Source organism: Myotis nattereri (genome assembly GCF_964212035.1).
Source record: "Myotis nattereri genome assembly, chromosome: 10".
In the NCBI taxonomy this organism is placed as follows: Eukaryota; Metazoa; Chordata; class Mammalia; order Chiroptera; family Vespertilionidae; genus Myotis; species Myotis nattereri.
This window is the reverse complement of record NC_138085.1, coordinates 73549536-73570087: the sequence shown is the minus strand read 5'-3', so window position 1 is coordinate 73570087 and position 20552 is coordinate 73549536. Positions and strand designations below refer to the sequence as shown.

The following is a 20552-nucleotide window of genomic DNA, read 5'->3' as shown; positions in this document are numbered from 1 at the left end:
TTGAGAGAATTAAAATGAAATGCATTTCAATGCTTACAAGAGAGCCTGACACACAAAAACAGACTCCATCAATTTGAACAATTAGTAGTTCCTGACTAACCAGCCCACAGCTTTCCCTTCTTTCTTGAAATCACTGGAGCGCCACGAATGCCCGCTGCTCAACCAGCAGTGTCTTTATCACGCTCCCCAGACATGCCAGGTCCTGTAAGAGCATTACAATCTCAACATCTCGTTCATGCTCATGCCAACCCTCTGAAGTGGGTACTATTTTTATCCCTGTTGTCCAGATGTGAAAAAATGAGGTATAGAGAGGTTAACGGAGCTGCCTAAGGTCATCCAGTTAGTAAGTGAGAGAGCCAGATACAACGCCAGGTCTGTCCCACCCCAGAGCCCACTGTTCCCCTCCAGCACGATCTCTTACAACTAGCATGTGACTGTCGCAGCCACATTAACTTTGGGCACGGATTGGTCAGACAACAAAATTTTCAGTTAGTCTCCCTTTCCTGGGTAGGTCTGCCATGGGGGCAAGAGCCGGGGCGGTGACAGGCACACAACCTTACAATCAGTGCCCAGCCCAAGGTGGGAATCATCCATTCATTTATTCATTTGCCCATTTACTGATGCCTAACAGGCGCCAGGCACTGTGCTAAGGGACATGCGTTGTCCTCTTTCATCCTAACAATCCTGTGAAGTAGCTTCTATTGTTATTTCATGGGAGACAATGAGGCTTAAAGAGATTTATTACCTCTCCAAGGTAGCCCAGGTAGGAAAGTCCCAAGGCAGGATGAGGAATCCAGGTCTGTCTAACGCTGGAGTCTCTACACACGTGTCAGCACTCAGCCAGGGGTCAGCATGCTAAGCACAGACCCCAGATCATATCTGTGCCCTGATGTGACACCAGCCCACAGATAACAGCCTCCTGGCTGAGTTTCCTATTGAGCTTGGGAGGAGTTACAAATGAGCCCTGTGGGTGACAGAGGCAGGAGAGTATCTGGTGCCCATGTCACCCAATCATCTGCCAGGGCCTGGTGAGCTGGGGGCCAGCAGAAAGCTGAGGGGAGACATCAGGGCCTCTAGACAGAGATGTCTATCCGCCACAGCCTCTCGGTCACAAGACGGGGGCTGGATGAGGAGGAGGAAGGTCTCAGAGACACTTTCCGACAGCTCATTCTCTCTCAACACGAGTGAGATGCTCATCATCATACCATTACCCTGACTTTCAGAAACATCCCTTCCACCCAAACCACCAGCTGCCCATACACCAAAGCCAACCCAACAATCCTGCCATCCTCTCCCCACTTCAAAGCCCATCTGTCTGGCTCCGGAATCACAGTCGGATGACGTGTGGTTCTTCCACCCCCCTCGAGGCCAGGGCACCGCCAGCGTTGAGTATTTTTGGTCACACCAAATCTGCTGCCGCGATGCTGGCCACACCGGCAGAGATGAGTTGAATCAGACTCCTCCGCTCGCACTAAAGGTTACCATGACACAGCCCCACAGCGGAGAGGGGAGAAAAAGGTTTAAATCCAAAATAGATGCTGGTAAGGAGATGACGCTGTTCTTGGGAGCCAACATGAGTAATACAGCCTTGCACAGAGGGGCATGTGTTTCTGAGGGTGACGGGTCAGGAGAAGCCCTGCCCTGTGTGTGTGTGTGTGTGTGTGTGTGCGCACGTGGGTTGTGGCAGTCAGGTGGGCTCCCCACGCCCTGGGAGTCAGGGGCACAGGGTGGCCAGGCTGGCAGCCCCTGTGAGAATCAGCCATGTGGACCCTGATGGGGCCTGCTGTCTGAGGCAGCCATGAGCATGGGTCTGATTCTATCCTCCCCTGGAGGCAGCCCATGGTCTACACCTGTGCGTTTCTCTGCTTTTCCAGCGTCTTTAAAGAATGGTCCATGCCCTAACCGTTTTGGCTCAGTGGATAGAGCATCGGCCTGCGGACTCAAGGGTCCCGGGTTCAATTCCTGCCAAGGGCATGTACCTTGGTTGCAGGCACATCCCCAGTAGGGGGTGTGCAAGAGGCAGCTGAATCGATGTTTCTCTCTCATCGATGTTTCTAACTCTCTATCCCTCTCTGTAAAAAAAAATAAAATTCAAAAAAAAAGAATGGTCCATATCCGCCAGCTGCAGAGCCTCTTTACTTACCCTCCCCTGGATCTCTGCATCTGATCCCCACCCCTTCCTATATCTCTGAATCCTCTAAGGCAGTGGTTCTCAACCTTGGCTGCACATTAGAACCACCTGGGAATCTTTTTAAAATCCTGATTTCTGGGCCTCATCCTCCGGAATTCTGTTTCTTTGTTATGGGGTGGGGCCACAACATTAGTAACAAAGAAACAGAATTGCCGGAGGATGAGGCTCAGAAATGAGGATTTTAAAAAGATTCCCAGGTGATTCTAATGTGCAGCCCAGGTTGAGAACCACCACTCTAGGGGCACTGAATGTTGCAATCCCCAAAGGGGACACAATGGTTCCACTGGAAGGCAAGTCATCCTCTTGGCTTTTCCGGACCCCTTATGCCACTGAACCAACAGACAAAAACAGGAGTTACTCCACCGGCTGGAGTGACGGATCCCGGCTCCCAAGGAGAACTGGGCTGCTGTACACACCAGAGGCAGGGAAGACTGCCTGGAACCAGGGGACTCTCTCAGCTCCCTCTTAGAACTTCCACGCCCAAACCACCAGCTGCCCATACACCAACTGGTGGTTTGGGTGGAAAATGGAAAACTACAGAAGAAAAAAACTACAGAAAAAAACTACAGAAGAAAAAAACTACAGAAAAAAAAAAAGGAGGGGGAACAACTGAAGATTCAGATCCTTTGAGAATCAAGGTTTGGGTCATTCCACCAGGTGAGAGAGGCCTGACCTGCCAAGGTCCTGGCTGAGCACAGAGGAAAACAGGATGGGTAATGGGAGAGGGAAGCCCAATGCTGAATGTGACCTTGTGGACAAAAACAGAAATGAGACATGTAGTAGTTTTGCATATTTTCCATTACGTGATATATATGTGTGTGTGTTTATTTGTACATGGTAACTGTTTTCTTTTTCCTCCTTCTTCCCACTATTTTATATATTATGTTGTTGGAAGTTAAGTCTATAATTGAGTCTAGGTAGAATATTCGGTGGGGCTGTGGCTGAATTTGAGAAGTTATTCATGTAGACAGAGATTGACAGAATGATTGGTGAGACTTCTCATTTAGGGAAAAGGAAGTTAAAGTGTCCTTCAGCAAGAATAGCTGTGTCTTGACAGGTAGAAACATAGCTGTTTTGTGGCTCTAGGGGAGCTCACACGTGTGTAACACGGTGCAGTGGAAGCGGTGTGCCAAAGCAGGAGGCTGCACCAGATCATTTATTCACCCTCATTGCCTGCGCTGTGAACACAGACAGACCCTGCGCAGATTCCTCCTCTGCCAGCTGGCACATGAAACTGGTCGCAGAGGGAACTTTATTCAGATCCAGTGTGTTCTCTTGGAGGGTCCTTCACTGTATACAGCCTCTCCAGGAGCCAGATTCTGCTGCCTCGGTGGCTTCCCCAATGCCCAGGCCTGTCCTGTCGCAGCTTCTCCAGCACCAGGTTCCTGTACCACGCAACTCCCAGTGCCCTGCTGCTGCAGTGAGGGCACTTCTCCAGCACTAAGCTCCTCTGCCACACACAGCCTCTCCAGCACCAGGCTCCAGCGCCACACACAGCCTCTCCAGCACCAGGCTCCAGCGCCACGCACAGCCTCTCCAGCACCAGGCTCCAGCGCCACACACAGCCTCTCCAGCACCAGGCTCCAGCGCCACACACAGCCTCTCCAGCACCAGGCTCCAGCGCCACACACAGCCTCTCCAGGGCCAGGCTCAGCGCCACACACAGCTTCTCCAGGGCCAGGCTCAGCGCCACACACAGCTTCTCCAGGGCCAGGCTCAGCGCCACACACAGCTTCTCCAGCACCAGGCTCCAACGCCACACACAGCTTCTCCAGCACCAGGCTCCAGTGCCACACACAGCTTCTCCAGCACCAGGCTCCAGTGCCACACACAGCTTCTCCAGAGCAAGGCTCCAGTGCCACACACAGCTTCTCCAGAGCAAGGCTCCAACGCCACACACAGCTTCTCCAGAGCAAGGCTCCAGCGCCACACACAGCTTCTCCAGAGCAAGGCTCCAGTGCCACACACAGCTTCTCCAGCACCAGGCTCCAATGCCACATACAGCCTCTCCAGCACCAGGCTCCAGCGCCACACACAGCTTCTCCAGCGCCAGGCTCCAGCACCACACACAGCTTCTGCAGCACCAGGCTGCAGCGCCACACACAGCTTCTCCAGCGCCACACACAGCTACTCCAGTGCCAGGCTCCAGTGCCACACACAGCCTCTCCAGAGCAAGGCTCCAGTGCCACACACAGCCTCTCCAGAGCAAGGCTCCAGCGCCACACACAACTTCTCCAGGGCCAGGCTCAGCGCCACACACAGCTTCTCCAGGGCCAGCTCCAGCGCCACACACAGCTTCTCCAGCACCAGGCTCCTATGCCACACACAGCTTCTCCAGCGCCAGGCTCCAGCGCCACACACAGCTTCTCCAGCACCAGGCTCCAGCGCCACACAGCTTCTCCAACACCAGGCTCCTGTGCCACACACAGCTTCTTCATAGCAAGGCTCCAGCGCCATACACAGCTTCTCCAGCACCAGGCTCCTGTGCCATACAGCTTCTCCAGCACCAGGCTCCTGGGCCACACAGCTTCTCCAGTACCAGGCTCCAGCGCCACATAAGCTTCTCCAGCACCAGGCTCCAGCGCCACACAGCTTCTCCAACACCAGGCTCCTGTGCCACACACAGCTTCTTCATAGCAAGGCTCCAGCGCCATACACAGCTTCTCCAGCAGCAGGCTCCTGTGCCATACAGCTTCTCCAGCACCAGGCTCCTGGGCCACACAGCTTCTCCAGTACCAGGCTCCAGCGCCACATAAGCTTCTCCAGCACCAGGCTCCTGTGCCATACAGCTTCTCCAGCACCAGGCTCCTGGGCCACACAGCTTCTCCAGCACCAGACTCCTGTGCCACACAGCTTCTCCAGCACCAGGCTCCTGTGCCACACAGCTTCTCCAGCTCCAGGCTCCTGGGCCATACAGCTTCTCCAGCGCCTGGCTCGTGCAGTGTGACAGCAGCAGCCAGCATGTCACCAAACACCCGCCTTGGGTAGTTTAGTAGCCGTGTGCTCCAGCGACATACTTCCTTATGAACAAATTTCTTTGGGACCCAAAAGGATGGATTTCCAGTGAGTTCCAGAGTACAGGTTTCTAGTAAGTTCTGCCAACATGGCACCACAGTGCCTTCCCTGTCGCCCAGGCAGCCATGGCCATGTCCTCTCCATGAAGGTCAGGATCTCAGGCTGGGGGCACTCCATGGCAACCCTGTGGGTAGTGGCTGTTCTCACACATGCCGCTTCTATATTCTTCGCCATTCTATTTACCTCTTACCAGCTAATCGCTCATACACCAACTGTTACAGTTAATAAGCCTTCATATTACACTTTTCCTGTTCAAATCGCCATGTGGTTTCCGTCTCCTGAACGCACCCTGACTGATACAGTCACCCACAGCCTCAAACGGCCTTTGTCCACCGCGAGGTCCTCGAGCTCAATTCAGCGTCCTTGCCAGGTAATCAGCGCCCGCTTCGAGCACTCTCAGCACTCACGCACGGAGTGCCCTGCGGAGCCGGCACGGGGTGCGGCGACCCCGGCTCCTGGAAGGTCACAAGCAAGCGGCTCTTTGGCTCGCCCCGCCCCCGGGACTCCACTCGGCTCCAGGCTGTTGGTTCTCTGCCACCCGTCGGGCTCCTCTGCTCTGTCTTCTGGGCGGGCTTCCATCTTGCTCCCCCGACTGCACAGTGGGCGCCCCTCACGGGCCACTCTGCCTTCAGCTATGCCCCCAATTCTCCTCCGCTGAGCTATGTGGGCGGAAATGCATGCAGCCCTCCTTCCGCAACCCCTCCATCTTTAGTTTCTGGACATCTCCACCTGGGTGGCCTGCACTCACCTAAAATCCTCCTCTCCTAGCACCAGATGCCTCGGTCTCTTCTGGCTTCTGTCTGTGTGGAAGCAGCAGCACCCTCCCCGCAGCCGCCAGAGCCCCAAACTCCAGAGAGAATTAAGGTCCCACCTGCTCTCAGTCGCCGCCCTCCAGCGGCCACCCGGCCGCCCGGCCACCCGGCCACCCGGCCACCCGGCCACCTGGCCTCCCGGCCTCCCGGCCACCCGGCCACCCGGCCACCCGGCCACCCGGCCTCTGCTCCGCCGCCCCCTCCAGGCCCTTTGCACCGCAGACCAGAGCTTGGCAGGTACTCTGCCTCGGGCCTCGCTGCCTCTGGAGTCTCTACCTGCACCCAAGCCTTTCAGCAAGGCTCCCGCACACAGCTTCCCCGTCAAAACCCAGGATGCCCGACGCAAATGTTCTAACTGATTGTGCTGATGGTGACAACTCTGTGAAGGTGCTAAAAACCATCAAATTGCACACTTTAAATGAGTGAATTGTACGGTATGTAAATTATATTTCCATAAAACTATTGTTGTTGTTTTTTTAAAAAGGGAGGTATTACAGTGGGCGGGGAGTGAGGGCGGAGGGTGGGGCGGGAACTGGGAGGAGGGGAGTTATGGGGGGGAAAAAAAGAGGAACAAATGTAATAATCTGAACAATAAAGATTTAATTAAAAAAAAAAAGGGAGGGAACTATGATGCCAAAGATGTTCAAACACGGTAAAATCTAAACTCTGGTCTGGCCCTACACCCCTATTCCAATGGCCTCAGCAGACTGCTCAGACCTTGCCCCCCACCTCTTCCAGATGACCCCATCATTCCAGGCCAGGCACTCTCCCCCAGCTTACACCCCCTCTTTCTACACTTGTGTCTACACTCACACCATTCTCTCCTCCAGAGGGCCCACCAGTCCCCTTCTGCCCCTTCCTTTAGCAACCCCCACCCCCTCCATCCCTTTTCCTCAACAACCCCCCAAGGGCTCTTTAATCATCTCTGTCCTGTGGTCATTTAGCTTTTCATCTGTATGTAGATGTGTCTGTTTCCCCAAACAGATGAGGTTAGAGTTCATGTCTTACCCCTTGCTGCCCCCTAAAGCTCAGTGCTTCTCCCCCTCCTGCCCCTGCCCCTATTCTGGGTGACCCTGGAGGCAGAGAGGACTGTGTGAAATCACTCCCAGGCAGCTGCAACATCCCCAGCACAGTGCTGCGGTGCCTAGAGTGACTGCCCACAACCCCCATTCTAGGGGTCGCTTGGCAGAGTCCCCAGGCACTGTGCCAAAGGAAAGGCCCTGGGCCAGGAGCTCCTAGGCTCCCGCTTCACCTTGCCCAGGCCAGGATGTACACCTACTTGGGGTGTGCAGGCCCCCCCAGCGCCCAGGTGTCCCAGCATGAAGGGGGTCGTGAGGGTCCTAGGTCAGGGTGCCAGTGGATCACAGGAAGCAGGGGGCTGGCCTCCCACCCTCCAGGCCTTCGGAGGCTGAGTCCCTGGCCAGCCTGTGCATTCTCTCCCCACACCATCCCCGCATATGCTTCTCCCACCTGCACCTTCCCACCCTCTTCCCTGACCAAGTGACCGCCCAGCTGACCCACGCCCAGGCCAGAGCCAGGAGGTTCCCCCAAGCGTCTTCAGGACCTGGGAGTCGCTGTGGGAGCGCAGCCCCTCCCTGCCCACGAAGGCAGGAAAGAGTCTGCCGCCATCAGAATTACACTCTGCTTGCCTTTCTCCTCACCCTCTGCCCCAAGCGAACCAAACCAAACTGTTTGTGGAGGGGTCAGGGAAGGAAGAGCCCCAGGGTACTGGGCAGCACAGCCCAGAACCATGAGCCCCTGGCCCAGCAGCCCTGGCGCAGTTCATCTACCCCTTGAGCCCTAAGGAGGTTCAGCTGGACCCCACCTCAAGCCCTGGCTCCTCCCCTCAGAGGCGCGGGCCTTGCTTTCCCAATCTGTACAATGGGGTGAGTGGGTGCGTACCTCAGAAGTCTATCTGAGCTGAGTGTTTAGCACAGTGCCTGGCACATCTAACCATCAGTTTTTTTAACAAAGTATTATGTGTTTAATCAGGGCAGAAGGCCAGTGAAGTGTCCTTAGGAAACCTAGACTCCGGCTAAGGCCACACCCAGGAGTGGCTCTTGCTCGCTCCTGGGAACAGCTGCTGTGGCCTGACCCAGAGTCCCCTCTCTTAGCTCATGCCCAGAGCCTCCTCTGACGCCCCAGCCCAAGGCCCCTTGCCACCATAGTGGGTAACCTCTTTAGCAGAGCCCTTAACCTGCCATCATGGCTGTAGGGGCGCTCAGAGCCACAGACACAGATACACAAACACACACAAACAGACACACACACACACACACACACACACACACACACACCCCTCAGGCTCCAGGCTCCAGGGGAGGATTTCAGGCAGGGCCTCCCCGCACATGCGCCGCACATTCCACCGACGGCATGGGCCAAAGAGGCATTTGGAAACCAGCTTGGGAACCTCATAACCATTCATAACGTTGTTCTGAGAGAAAATACAAAACATTGCCCTATAAACAAACATTTGCAATAGAATTCCTCCAAGACTAGGAATTGCCTGTGCTAGAAAACTACCAGAGCAAGAAGAGAAGAACCACATAAAGTTAGTTTGCCTTTGCAAAATTAATACCAATTACAAAAACATTTATGTGAACTGCTTACCATTTACACTTAATTACCATGCAACACAATTATGTATACCATTAGGGTATGCCAGGTTAATTAAGCTGTACATCTCAGCTGATTATCCCCCCACGCCCTCAGTCCATATATGCCCAACCTCCAGAGGGCTGGCCCTGTGACGGGTCTGTGCACAGGTGTGTGCAAACCGGAGAAATGGTTTCCACTCAAATCGACAGTGGTCCCCACCACCCCACACCCGGCCAGAGATGGCCTGACTCGGGCCCAGGCCTTCTTGCCAACACCACCAAAAGCAGCCTGCTGAGAAGCCCGCTTCCCCCCAGGCCTCCTCTGGAAGGCAGAGCTACTTCAAAGGTCTCCCCAGGGGCGTGGCTACATGTGGCAGGGCCACCCTACAACCCAATAGCCACCACATGTGCCTACTCACAGAAGAAGCTGGCTTCACTGTCCAGACCAAGGTGACCCCAAGCTCATTTCTGAGGCCCCTCTAGGGCCCTGCACCCCTTTCTCCAGCACACTGAGCCAGCTGTGGGGCAAGGTACCAGCTGTGGTCCACTCAGGCCTACAGGGTTCAGAGCCTCCCCACCTCTCTTTCTGCTCCCCACACAGCCATCGATCAGCAGCTCTGCACACACCACCCCCTTTATTAAAAAAAGGAAATGACCCCACTCCCCCTCCCTACACACACTAATTCCCATTTAGCTTAGCAGATGCTATTCAAATACACGGGGGTTATCCAGGTTTGGGAACAAGAGTCGATGGAACATGACAAACGGACCTTCCCAGGAAGGAGGGGCTCAGTGACCGGGGCCAGGCAGGCCAGGCCGCCCGGGAGGCAAAGCAAGCAGCAGCTCAGTGAGGGAAAGAAGGGTGTGTGGGTGTGCGCCTCCTCGGTGCCAGACTGGGAGCACGCATGGCTGAACTGTAATCCTCAAACACCTGTGAGGCCAACTGCATAAGGATTCTTTTAAACGAGTGACATCAAATACCCAGGTTTAGTGCAAGAAGCAGTGTTTGAAACAAGCAAACGAGCAAAAACACCAGCCTGTGAGGTTAGCTCCACTCTGCAGATGGCAAAACTGAGGCTAAGAGAGGCTAAGTGATCTGCCCAAGGATACAGTTAGGAGGGGACAGGGCTGAGGGGCCATGCTACCTCTTGATCCAGTGATGCTGACTTGGCTCAAGCCATATTTTCTAAAAATTCTTTCGAAACTGCCTTTCCAGCGACACTCGAAAGACTGATTTCTATTATAGAGGAACAGTCTTATTTCTTTCTTTTCTGTGTGCTTACCCAAACTGCTGCCCTCAGCTTATCCACACCTGTCTCAGTGGGCCTGCCTATCAGTGGAAGGTGGACGTCCATGTGGTAATTCACACACCATTCTCAGAGGGTGGCAGGACGTGCCCCAGGTCGTGCAGCTGGGGGTCTAGGCCTTGCTCCTCATTGCGGGGAGCCCCTGAGAGGCCCCAGCTCAGGCCCCAAATCATCAGTGCCTCTCATGCACATGGAACACACGCCTGCTTAAGTCACTTCCCTGCTCAGAAGTCTCCGCGGGTTGCTTCCCGTTATGGAACAAAATGTGCCTGTCTTCCTAAGCCACCACGCTGCACCCTGCCCCTCCCTGGCCTCCACCTCCAGGCCTGGTGACAGGCTCTCTCCTTCTGCCAGCCTGGTCAAACCCAAGCTCCACGGGCAAACCTCACAGCCCTCACGTCTCCACCCCACTCCTTCCTCCCACTTGAAGCACCCCCAGGTTCTCGAGACCTCCGCCAACTTATATCCTCACCGTGGATGGCCTCTCCACCCACGCAGCTGGTGAGCCACAAACCAGGCTCCATGGGCAAACGCTCACTGCCTTCAAGTCCACGCTCCACTCCCCCTGACTCACTGTACTCCCCACCCCTCAGCTGTTCCTACAGCTCTGCTTCCTATCTGCCGCACAGAGCACCCTCCTCCATGCCCACACTGCGGCTCCCTGGACTTCCGGCACCGGCCTTCTGCCTGGGTTCCCTGGCCCACCTTTACCTGTCCAGTTTCTCTTCCTTGATGCCCCAGGGTGACCTTTCTAAGATATAAATACGAGCATGTTTCTCCAAGCCCAGCAGCTATCAATGGGTAACATCCCAGCCTTCCATGGTCCAGCTCTGGCCCAGTCCTCCAGCCTCACATCCCACCGTTCCTCAAATGCCATCACTCCAGCCTCGTCAGGTCAGAAAATGCCCTTGGCCACCTGGCTAACTGCTCCCCACCCTTCAAGACTCCACTCAAGCGTCACCTCCTTTAGAAAGCCTTTCCGGATCTCCCTTTGCCCTGAATGAGATGTCCCTTCTCAGACCCTCCCCTCATCCCTCCCTGCCCCTCCCTGCCCCCCCCCCCCCCCCCAACTAGTCCCTTTCATCTTTGTAGCCAGTGCCTGGCACATAGTAGGTCTTTAGCAAAAAGATGAACTTTATTTGTGGGTTTGAAGCAAGGGACCTCCCACGAGAAAACCGGAGAGCTGCCAGGCCTGCCAACTCGGGGCCCTTGCATCTCACCATGATGAACCCCAGCTCTCTGAGTCCAGGCTGCGTGGAGGGTGTTGACAGAAGAAAATGCAGAGGCAACTGCCCAGCCCCACTGGGCTTCCCAGCGGAGCTTCCAGTACCAGGCAGGCCCTCAGGCCACCAGCATTTAGGCTGGGACCCACCAGCCTGTGAGAGGATGGCAGCAAGCACCACATTGTTGCTGGTAATAAAACCATTAGGAACGGTGGTGTAGTGTTGCCAGCTGCTAGCTATGGTCTGGACCCTCCCATGCCTCTAGGCCAGGGGGCAGAGCCAGCCCTGCCAGCAGCAGGCCCAGAACCCAGAGGAGAAGCCACTGCTGGCTCTGGGCCCAAAGAGACCAGAGGGCAGGGAGGGAGAGGGCTTGGGGCTTGGGGGACCTGCTGGGTCCCCAGTGAGAGACTGACGAAGTCCATCCAGACTAAAGGCCCAAGATCAGATGGCCAGGGCTGGGGGACTCAGATCAACCAGCCAAACCCTGGCTTTACAGAGGCGGGAATGGAGGCTCCAAGACTCCTAAAGAGTGAGGAAAACGACAGGCAACATTTGTAGGCTCTTATCGTGCACAGGGGCCTTCATGGGGGTCATTACACAGAGTCCCTAAAGTCACCCTCGTGACCCCATTGAAAGAAAAGGAACTCAAACCTCCTGAACACCTACTATGTTCCAGGCAAAGTGCTGTCTGTTTTCCCAACATATTTCATTTGATTCAGGTAAGATGTGGACACTCTTCTTATCCTTGATGGACAACCTGCAGCTCAAAGATGTTTGTCTCAAAGTAACTGATTAGCAGTGGGGAGTCCACGGAGGGGCCAGCTCTGTGCTTGCTTCCATGACCCTGTCCTTCTATTTCTCTTCCTACCTTATTCCAGGGCAGGGCCAAATAATTATACACACCCTTCCTCATGTCATATCCAACAGGGGCAGCCTCAGAGGGGAAAGCAAGCTCCTAGAGCAGCGGTTCTCAACCTGGGGGTTGAACGACCCTTTCACAGGGGTCGCCTAAGACCATCGGAAAACACATGTATAATTACATATTGTTTTTGTGATTAATCACTATGCTTTAATTATGTTCAATTTGTAACAATGAAATTGGGGGTCACCACAACATGAGGAACTGTATTAAAGGGTCGCGGCATTAGGAAGGTTGAGAACCACTGTCCTAGAGAGTACTCACGGGTGGGGACTGGGCTGGGGGAGGGGGCTGTGGAAGGGGGAGGTGGATGTTGTTGCCAATCAACAGGCAGAGGAATTACTATCTGTCCCTCCTCACCTCTCCACCCTGTCACCTGGGTCTCTGCCACCTGCTCATGGCCTCAGATCACAGAGCCGGGTACAGCTTGAGCCCACATGCCCGATGAATTCCCCAGGCATCCCTTCCACTCCCTGGTGGAGCCTCCAGAAACCCCATTTGGTCCTCCATCCGTCAGCCTATGCTCCACACCTGGCCCGGGCCCTGGTCATACCTTCAGTTCCCAGGGAACCATAGATTGTAGCCTTTTGGGAAAACCCTCAATGATTTGTTTCCCATCCTGGATCAGAACTGAGAGTTTCAAGTCACCATCCTATAAAGCTAACTTGGTCCACTGCCCCGGTATGTACCTAGGTGCAGCCAGCTGCCTGCTGGCCACTCTCGCCCAGTCCCTCCAAGCCCAGGCCTTCACTTGGAGGCCTCGGTGTCTGCAGAACTTCTCCCTGCAACCTTCCCAGAGAAGACAAGTACCTGAGCAACCCTACCCTTGGCTGTCAGTCTCCAAGCCAGTTTTTTATCCATCATAGAAAGAATCCATCCTTCCAGCCCTAGGGTGGCTCAAATTTTTTTCATGTTCTTATCCAGAAGCTTTAAAAAATGTGATTTTATTTTTGTTGTTGTCATTAACAGAGCAACACATGTACATTGACAGTTTTTCAAAGGTTACAAAGTACATAAAGTATACAAACTAAAAGGCAAAGTCTTTGCTGACAGGTTTGCTGTGTCCCCCTCGAGATAACTTTTCCTATGTATGTACAGCTTACCAATGTATAGATTCGTATATATTTAAAGATTCACAAAAACAAGACTATACTCTGCATATAGTTTTTTGGGGTAATCCAACCTCATATCATGGACATCTATGCGTCAGAATAGACATGCTTACTACCCCATTTCAAAGGCTTTGGGGAATCTAAACAGATCCCCCTTTATCCATAAATTTATTTATCCTTTCAGAATCTATAATTCTAATCACACAGGACCATTCCTTCCAGAGGTCCCTTCCCAACAGGTCTGCTTGCCGGGGCCGTTGGAGGATCCCACCCCTGGCACAGGCCCGAGCACCCTCACCTGCTCCTCCCTGGGTCCTCTGGGGAACCTCTGGGGGGAAGCTTGTCGCATGTCCCCCCGCGTGGGCGTTCCAGGACATTCACTATGCCTGGGCCCACATGCAACCCACAGTCCAGTAAGCCACAGATCTGACCCCACCACCCCATAATATCCCTCCTAAGCATCTGCTAACCTTTTCAAGTGAGGCCCACTGGCACACTGGGATCTAGCTGATCTATTAGGTCTAGAATACCTTCTGCACCGACCCCCTGACCCAACTACACAGTAACACAACAGTAAGAGCACAGAATGAGTCGGGACGCCCATGTTCCAGCTCTCCAGTTACTAGTTGTTTGAGATGTTCCTCTATCTCCTCTGAGCACCCAGACAGGACAGCTAACAACTGGCTCAGAATTAAAAATGACCTTGACATTTGAAACAGAGAGGGAAGATCAATAGGGATGACAATGAGCAGGGCCATGACCGCAAAGAGAAAATAGGAACCTGGTAATAGATGCAAATAGGCTGAGAAGCAGTGGGGGTCAGAGGGGATCACAGCAGGATGGGGATGGGCGATGCTCAGTTACAGTTAAAAAAAAAATTCCACTCCCCCCTGGGATTTGGCTAGGAAAGCCCCGGGCCTCCGCACCTCCTCCCCCGCCGCTGTCCTCCAGACAGGCCTGCGATGTGATCAGCAAGGGAGATGTGGCCTGTCGGGCCCTGACCACTGGCTGTCCTTGTTCTGGGCTGCCAGGCACCTGCAGCCACACCTGGGGCACAGCTGCCAGGAGAGGGCACATCCCTTTGGAGTTAAAGGCTCAGTTCTGCCGCATGTGAAGGAGGGAGGCGGGAGCGCAGGGCAGAGTCAGGTTCTGCACCCCCATTCACAGCCCCTTGCAGAAATATTCTGGAAGCTGGGGCACCTCAATCTAGGGGAGGGGGTGTAAATGGGACATGGACACCATGATGCAATCACTGGCATGCAGACTTTACCCTGGCTGGTGTTCCCCTTAATCACAACCCCCCAGGGTTGGTGTAATTTAAACCCTGCTCTGTTTCTCTCCAAGTCTGAGCTCTTACGCTCTAGACTACAGACTATAAAGGAAGCATCAAGATTCTAGGCCAACAGCTCATTGGCCCCTTCCCCTCTCTCCCTTTCCTCCCTCTGTGCTGTCCCCACCCGCCCCCGCAAAGCCACCACAAGCAGGTCAGTTCAGGGTGATTCTTCATGGGCCACATAGGAGTTACAGAGCACAGGGCCCACTCTCCCCAAATCAATCTACGGCCTCAGCACACCTGTGGCTCTGTCTCCCCAGTGGCTCCCCCACACTCCAGCCACCCTATCCCCAACAACCTAGCTTCATCCTCTCAGCCTAGAAACCGTCCCTCTGTGTTGAAGCCTATCTCACATGCCACCTCCTCCAAGAAGCCCTCTCGGATCCCTTCAGTTGGTTGTGACCTGTCCTTTGAGCACTTTATCTCTCCCTGCCCTGTGACCCTGGTTTGTGGTCAGTAGTTGGGCACACCTGAAACTCACTTTGTGTCCCCTCAAAGCCTAGCACACAGCCTTGCCCACAGGAAGTGCTTAGTAAGTCTCTGGAAACAAATATACTGCACTCAGAACAGAATCAGAATAGAGCTGAAGCTGCTTGTGAGGGATTGGAGGTGAATACAAAGACAACCTGTTGACAATGCGACTTGTTAAACTCGGCAACAGATTGCTAAGTGGCTCTGAGGAGCCGCCCACCTCTGAAGATTTTTCAATCAGAAGCAGCATTTTTGTCAACCGTCCAAGATTTTGCAAAAGAGGCAGGAAGGTGGACAAGACTTCTCAGGGCACTTCCTGCCGTGCGGGTCCACGTAAGCTGCCCACATAACGAAAATAATCACGGCCAGCTAACACCGAGCACTTACACTCTGCACATTATCTCGCTCAATCCTCACGACCTCTGAGGACAGCCTGGTCTTATTTCCCTGGCACAGGCGAGGGAGCTGAGGAGGAGTCAGTGGCCCCAGATCCCACAGCTGGGAAGTGTCAGAATGCAGCTTCTTCTGACTCCTTGGCCCTCACTTCAGTGGCCCTGAAACAGGCTTATGTCTAAGCAAGTCGGATTTGTGCCCACTCGGCTGCACACAGTACACACAGAAAGATGTGTACACAAAAATATGCACAGGGGACCACGTGCACCACACCCTGTCCTGCCCACACACTTAGCCAAGTGAAGGCAGGCTTGGCCACACACACATAGCCCCGACACCGCAAGGATCTCAGGTTTTGTAGTTTTAGGGAATAAATTAGTCAAAGACAGAAATGACGGAAAACGAGCCCTCGGCCCTCGGTATTTGAGTGGAGAGGAATCTGGCACCTTAGTTTACTACTGAAGTCCGGCAGAACAGCAAAGCAAAGCACACAGGCCCAGAGACGCCCGGTCTCAAAGGGCAAGCAGGCTCCAGACAGGCCCCACTGTCTATCACGTACGGGAAGGGAAGTAGAATAGATTCCTGCAGGCCATGCCTTGGCCCTGACTATTGCCTGTTCCCAAGCCAGAGGCCAGCGATGCACCCACCATCAGTGGGGCATGGGGTGGGAAAGGGCACATGGGCACCAAGTCAGGGGCCCCAAGTCCACACAAGGAGAAGGGAGCAGGAAGTGCAGAGGGCAAGGAGCATGTGACAGGCTCACAACTGGCCCTCTGGCCTCAGGCTCAGGGTAGCACTGGAAGAAAGGGGGCCTAGTCTCGCATGCAAACAGCCCCCAACCCGGCTCCAAGCATTCTCAGGGCTCAACGCTCTCCTTCAACCCTAAGTTCTAAGGCTTGGATTCTAATGGTAACATTTCAGGCCCAAGGATGGGGAGAGGATGGTTTATTTTTCACTCCATGAGAGAACCAGCAAAACTGCTCTCAGAGCCCTAACCTGTCTGGCTCAGTGGATAGAGCATCTGCCTGCGGACTCAAGGGTCCCAGGTTCAATTCTGGTCAAGGGCATGTACCTTGGTTTCGGGCACATCCCCAGTAAGGAGTGTGCAGGAGGCAGCTGATGGATGTTTCTCTCTCATCGATGTTTCTCTCTATCCCTCTCCCTTCCTCTCTGTAAAAAATCAATGAAATATATTTTTTAAAAAACTGCTCTCAGAGTCCCCTTTTTATTTGGTTCCTCCCCCCCCTCTCCACGCCCCAAGGAGCCTTGAATATACTTGAGCCTAAGGAACTGGCCTAAAAGTAGGCGAAGGCCATTCGGGGAAGGCGGAGCAACAGCAAGCGAAGTGAGCACGTCCCCAAACCCTCCGCCACTAAGGAGAGGACAGGGACTAAAAACAGATGTGCAGCAAGCTTCCCCGCCATTCAGCAGACGCCCATGGAGGCTCCAGAGGGGCAACGCAGAGGCAGCCGAGGCAAGGTCCCTGTCCCATGGACACCACAAACTGGGAAGAGAGAAAACAGGCAGAGCAGCAGCCCAGGAGAGCTGTGCAGGGCACCGTCTAAGTTCCCCCTTCCTCCCTGCGAGGTCTCCCTGGGCAAGTGTTTTCCAGCTGGTCCTGTCTTTTACAGAAGGCCAATGGCACCGATGTGTGTGACTGTGATCGTAAAACATTCATGAGAGACTCAAGTGCTTACTCTAAACTGGACCTGGGAAGAAACCTCAGAAATTATGCGCACACAGAATTACACACAACCCCCGGGAGGACACGCACGTCTGCAGTCTTACACCAGAAGCTGAACTTTCCTACACCAAGCATGTCAAATCCGGCCGTGGGTTTGACATGCTTGTGGAGTCAGACGTGACAAGCCTGTGTCCTGCAGGGTGCCCTCCCCTCACACCACCTCTGCTTTCAAAGGTCCATCCCCCCAGGGAGGGGGGCTGCTCTCTCACAGACCTCCTCTCCCGGGAAGCCTTTCTTGATTACTGTTGTGTGGTGGGGAAAAAAAATAAAGACCACCCTGCCCCCTTTCCTGGGTCTGCAATTCCACCATGAGAATCAGAGCCATAGAATTTAAAAATTGGAATGGACCTTTAAGGTCCAGCCCAACCTCCACCCCACAGAGGAATCCTGTCCATAGACACCCTGACAGATGGCCACGGTCAGTCGTCCTCTCCTCGGCGTCTCCAGTGCCTGGGGAGTGGTCCTTGCACTGCGGACTTACTCCTTGAGTCTAGAAGGAATTCACCGTTTCTAAGGTGGGCCTCCTATGGCAGGCAGGCCCAGGTGCCTGGGAAGGAGAGCCAACAGAGCCTCAGTCAGCCTGAGCCTGGAGCTCTGCCTCTGGTAAGCAGCTGAAGACAAGCACCCAGGAGCGGACAAGGGGCTGGAGAGGGAGCCCAAACAAGTGGGGCCCGGAAGGGAGGCAGGCAAGCGCACACAGGCTCACACTTTCACAGAGCTAGCTGCCTGTCAAACAGCCCAACCAGGGTCTCAGCGTGACCTGGGGGCGCAGGGGCACCACCTCGCCGCAGAGACCAAAGCTTCCAAGCCCAGGCAGCTCCTGCAAACCACCTGGAGAGGGCCCTGCCAACGGAGGGGGCGGCCCAAAGGGGGCCCGCCTGACAGCTGGGCTCCCCCAAATCCCACAGGCCAGTCCTCACACTCCAGCGACGACGCTTAAGGAGAAAAAGCTTCCCCGGCTGCAGCTGTCACATCTGCCGGGGAGGGAGGAGGCACAACTGCGGCGCAGCACCTGATCCCAGGATCCCTTCGCAGCCGCCAGCCCAGGAGGCCGGTTCAGCCGCTGGCAGCCCGGGGTGAAACCTGAAGACCGAACAGTCCCCCAGGGATGCTGATGGCAGCCTCTGGGCACGGCAGCGAGGGGCACGCTGGGTCACAGGGCAGAGGGCGCGTCTCGGGCGGGCTCCGTCCCCCGCTGGCTGGCAGGAAGGAGGGCCCAGTGGTGCGCTTCTGGGCTAGGGCCTCCCTCCGGCCTGCGCAGCCCCAGCTGCCCAGCGGGGTGCAGGACGCCATCTTAGGTCAAGGTGCAGCCACGGGGGGCGCCCCTCGGGGGCTGGGAAGGGAGCCCCTGAGAACTGACGGGCCCCATTCCCCACCCAAGGCGCCAACACCTCCTCAGCTGGCTTTGCAGTGGCGAGAGGAGGCGGAAGGACGGAGGGGATGAGAGAGGGGGGGGGAAACAGAGGTGGGGGTGGGAAGGGAGTGGGTTCCCCAAGAAGGGAGGCTCCAGGAAAGCCAAACGAAGTTTGGCAGCCGGAGGACGGCGGGCCCCAGCGATGAGGGGTTGGGGGAGGCGGGGGGGGGGGGGGGGGCGGGACCTGGACCCAAGCCAGCTCGGTCCGCGCGGAGGGGGAGGGAGGACAGGGCGGCCTGGGGGAGGGGAGCGGGGTGAGGGCGGGACACGGACCGGGGCCGCCTGGGCTCCGAAGCCGCGGACTCCGGGGCGTGGGGACTTGGGCCGAAGACCCCGATCTGCAGCCGCGGGCGGCCTCGTCCTTCACGGGGCCGACGCGAAGCTTTCAAGGACACGTCTGCACCGGCCCGGCGGGGGTGCGTGTTCGTGTGTGCGGACGGGGTGTTTCTGCTGCCGGGGCGACCCCGGACGCCCCCACCCGCGCGCGCGCGGCTCCCGGTCCGCCCCGCAGCTCCCGCGGCCCGTGTTCCGGCCCCCCCTCCCGGCCCGGGATGTTCGCCCGCCCCCGCCCCGCCCCCACACTGCGGCGCCACCGCCTCTGCCACCGCCGCCGCCCCGGCTCCCACGGCCCGCGGCGGGGGCAGGGAGGAGCCAGGCACGGCGTGCCCCCTCCCGCGCACTGACCGGCCTGCTCCGGGGAGGTGTGCCCCCCGAGTGGCGCCCTCCCCACCCCCGTCGCCCCTCCCGGATCCACTGGCAACCCACACCCCCAGCCACAGGTGGCCGGAGGAGGATCGCGGCACCGTGTTCCCCGGCCCGGGCCCCCGATTACCCCTCGGACCGCCCCCGGGGGCCTCCCGGGTCCCCCTCCCGCCGGGCCGAGGAGGGCCGGGAACCGGGGGGAGGGGCGGGGGGCCGGGTCGTGCCAGGCTGCCATTTTCTGCCGCCGCGGAGGAGCCTGCGCGGGGCCAGGCCCCCGCCCCCTGCCTCCGCTCCCTGCGGGCCGCGGCGGGAGCGGATCATGCCCGGTCGGGGGTCCGCGCCCTCTCGCGCCCCGGCCGCAGGCCCCAGGCGGGGCTCCGGGACTGGCGCAGGGCCGGAAGGCGGGGGTGGCCGGTCCGGAGCCCCTGCGGCAGCGCAGAGCGGGGCACCGCGGCGGAGGCTAGCGGTGGCGGAGGCCCCCCCCCCCCCCGCGGCATTGTATAGACTTGAACTTGAGCCCACGGCGGAGCGGGGGCGGGGAGGGGGCTCCGCGCAGGGAGCAGGCGGGACCGGAGGGGGCGCCTGCCCAGCCCGCGGTGACATAAACAAACCCTCAAACGCCCCGCACCGCCCCAGCCAGCCTGGTCCGCCGTCTCCGCCCGCAGCCTTGGCCCCGCGGAGCGCCCGGCGCCGAGTTGCTGGGGTCCGGGAGCGTGCCCCGAGCCGGGCACTGCCCGCCGCCGTGCCCCCCAACCCGGCCTCCCCTCCTCCTCGCCCGCCTCCGGGCCGGCCGCCCGGACCGCCGGTAGCGGCGCCCATTACCGTGTGGCCGGTGGGGTCAGGCCGGCCCGGCTGCGCGCCCTGGTGCTGCGGCGCCGCGTCCTCTGGTCTTGACGCCGCCGCCGCCCGCGCGCCCGCCCTCCCTCCGCTCGCTGTCGCGCTCCCTCTCTCCGCCTCCTCCGCCGGGTCCCCCCCTCCCACCACTTCTCTCCGCCTTCCTCCTTCCCTCCCTCCGGCCGCCCGCGGGCCCAGGCCTCCGCCCGCTGCTCGCCCCCCGCGGCCGCGCTGGCCAGGGGCCCCGGCGCTGCGGAGCCGGCCCGGGAGGCAGCGCCGACTGGGGGGCCCTGGGGCGCCGCAGCGGGAGCGGCCTGGGCGCGCGGCCGGTCCTAGCGCCCTCGGTCCGACTTCCTGGCCTCTGCGGGCCCGCGGGGGGGTCCCCGCACGCTGCTAGGCGGAGGGCTGGACCCCCAGCACCCCGA

General features: G+C 57.2%; 1 protein-coding gene across 4 annotated transcripts in view; it reads right to left on the bottom strand.

The window, feature by feature from the left end:
* The window catches only part of DNMT3A (DNA methyltransferase 3 alpha), a 93929-nt gene that overhangs the window by 73129 nt on the left and 248 nt on the right, over positions 1-20552 (bottom strand). Inside the window, exon 1 of one of the 4 annotated variants that reach the window (XM_081101378.1) lies at positions 20116-20242. The exons of the other annotated variants lie outside the window; for them this stretch is intronic. The gene's annotated coding sequence lies outside the window, so the exon portion shown is untranslated. Of the gene's footprint in view, positions 1-20115; positions 20243-20552 lie in introns of those variants that run through there. 4 annotated transcript variants of the gene reach the window in all.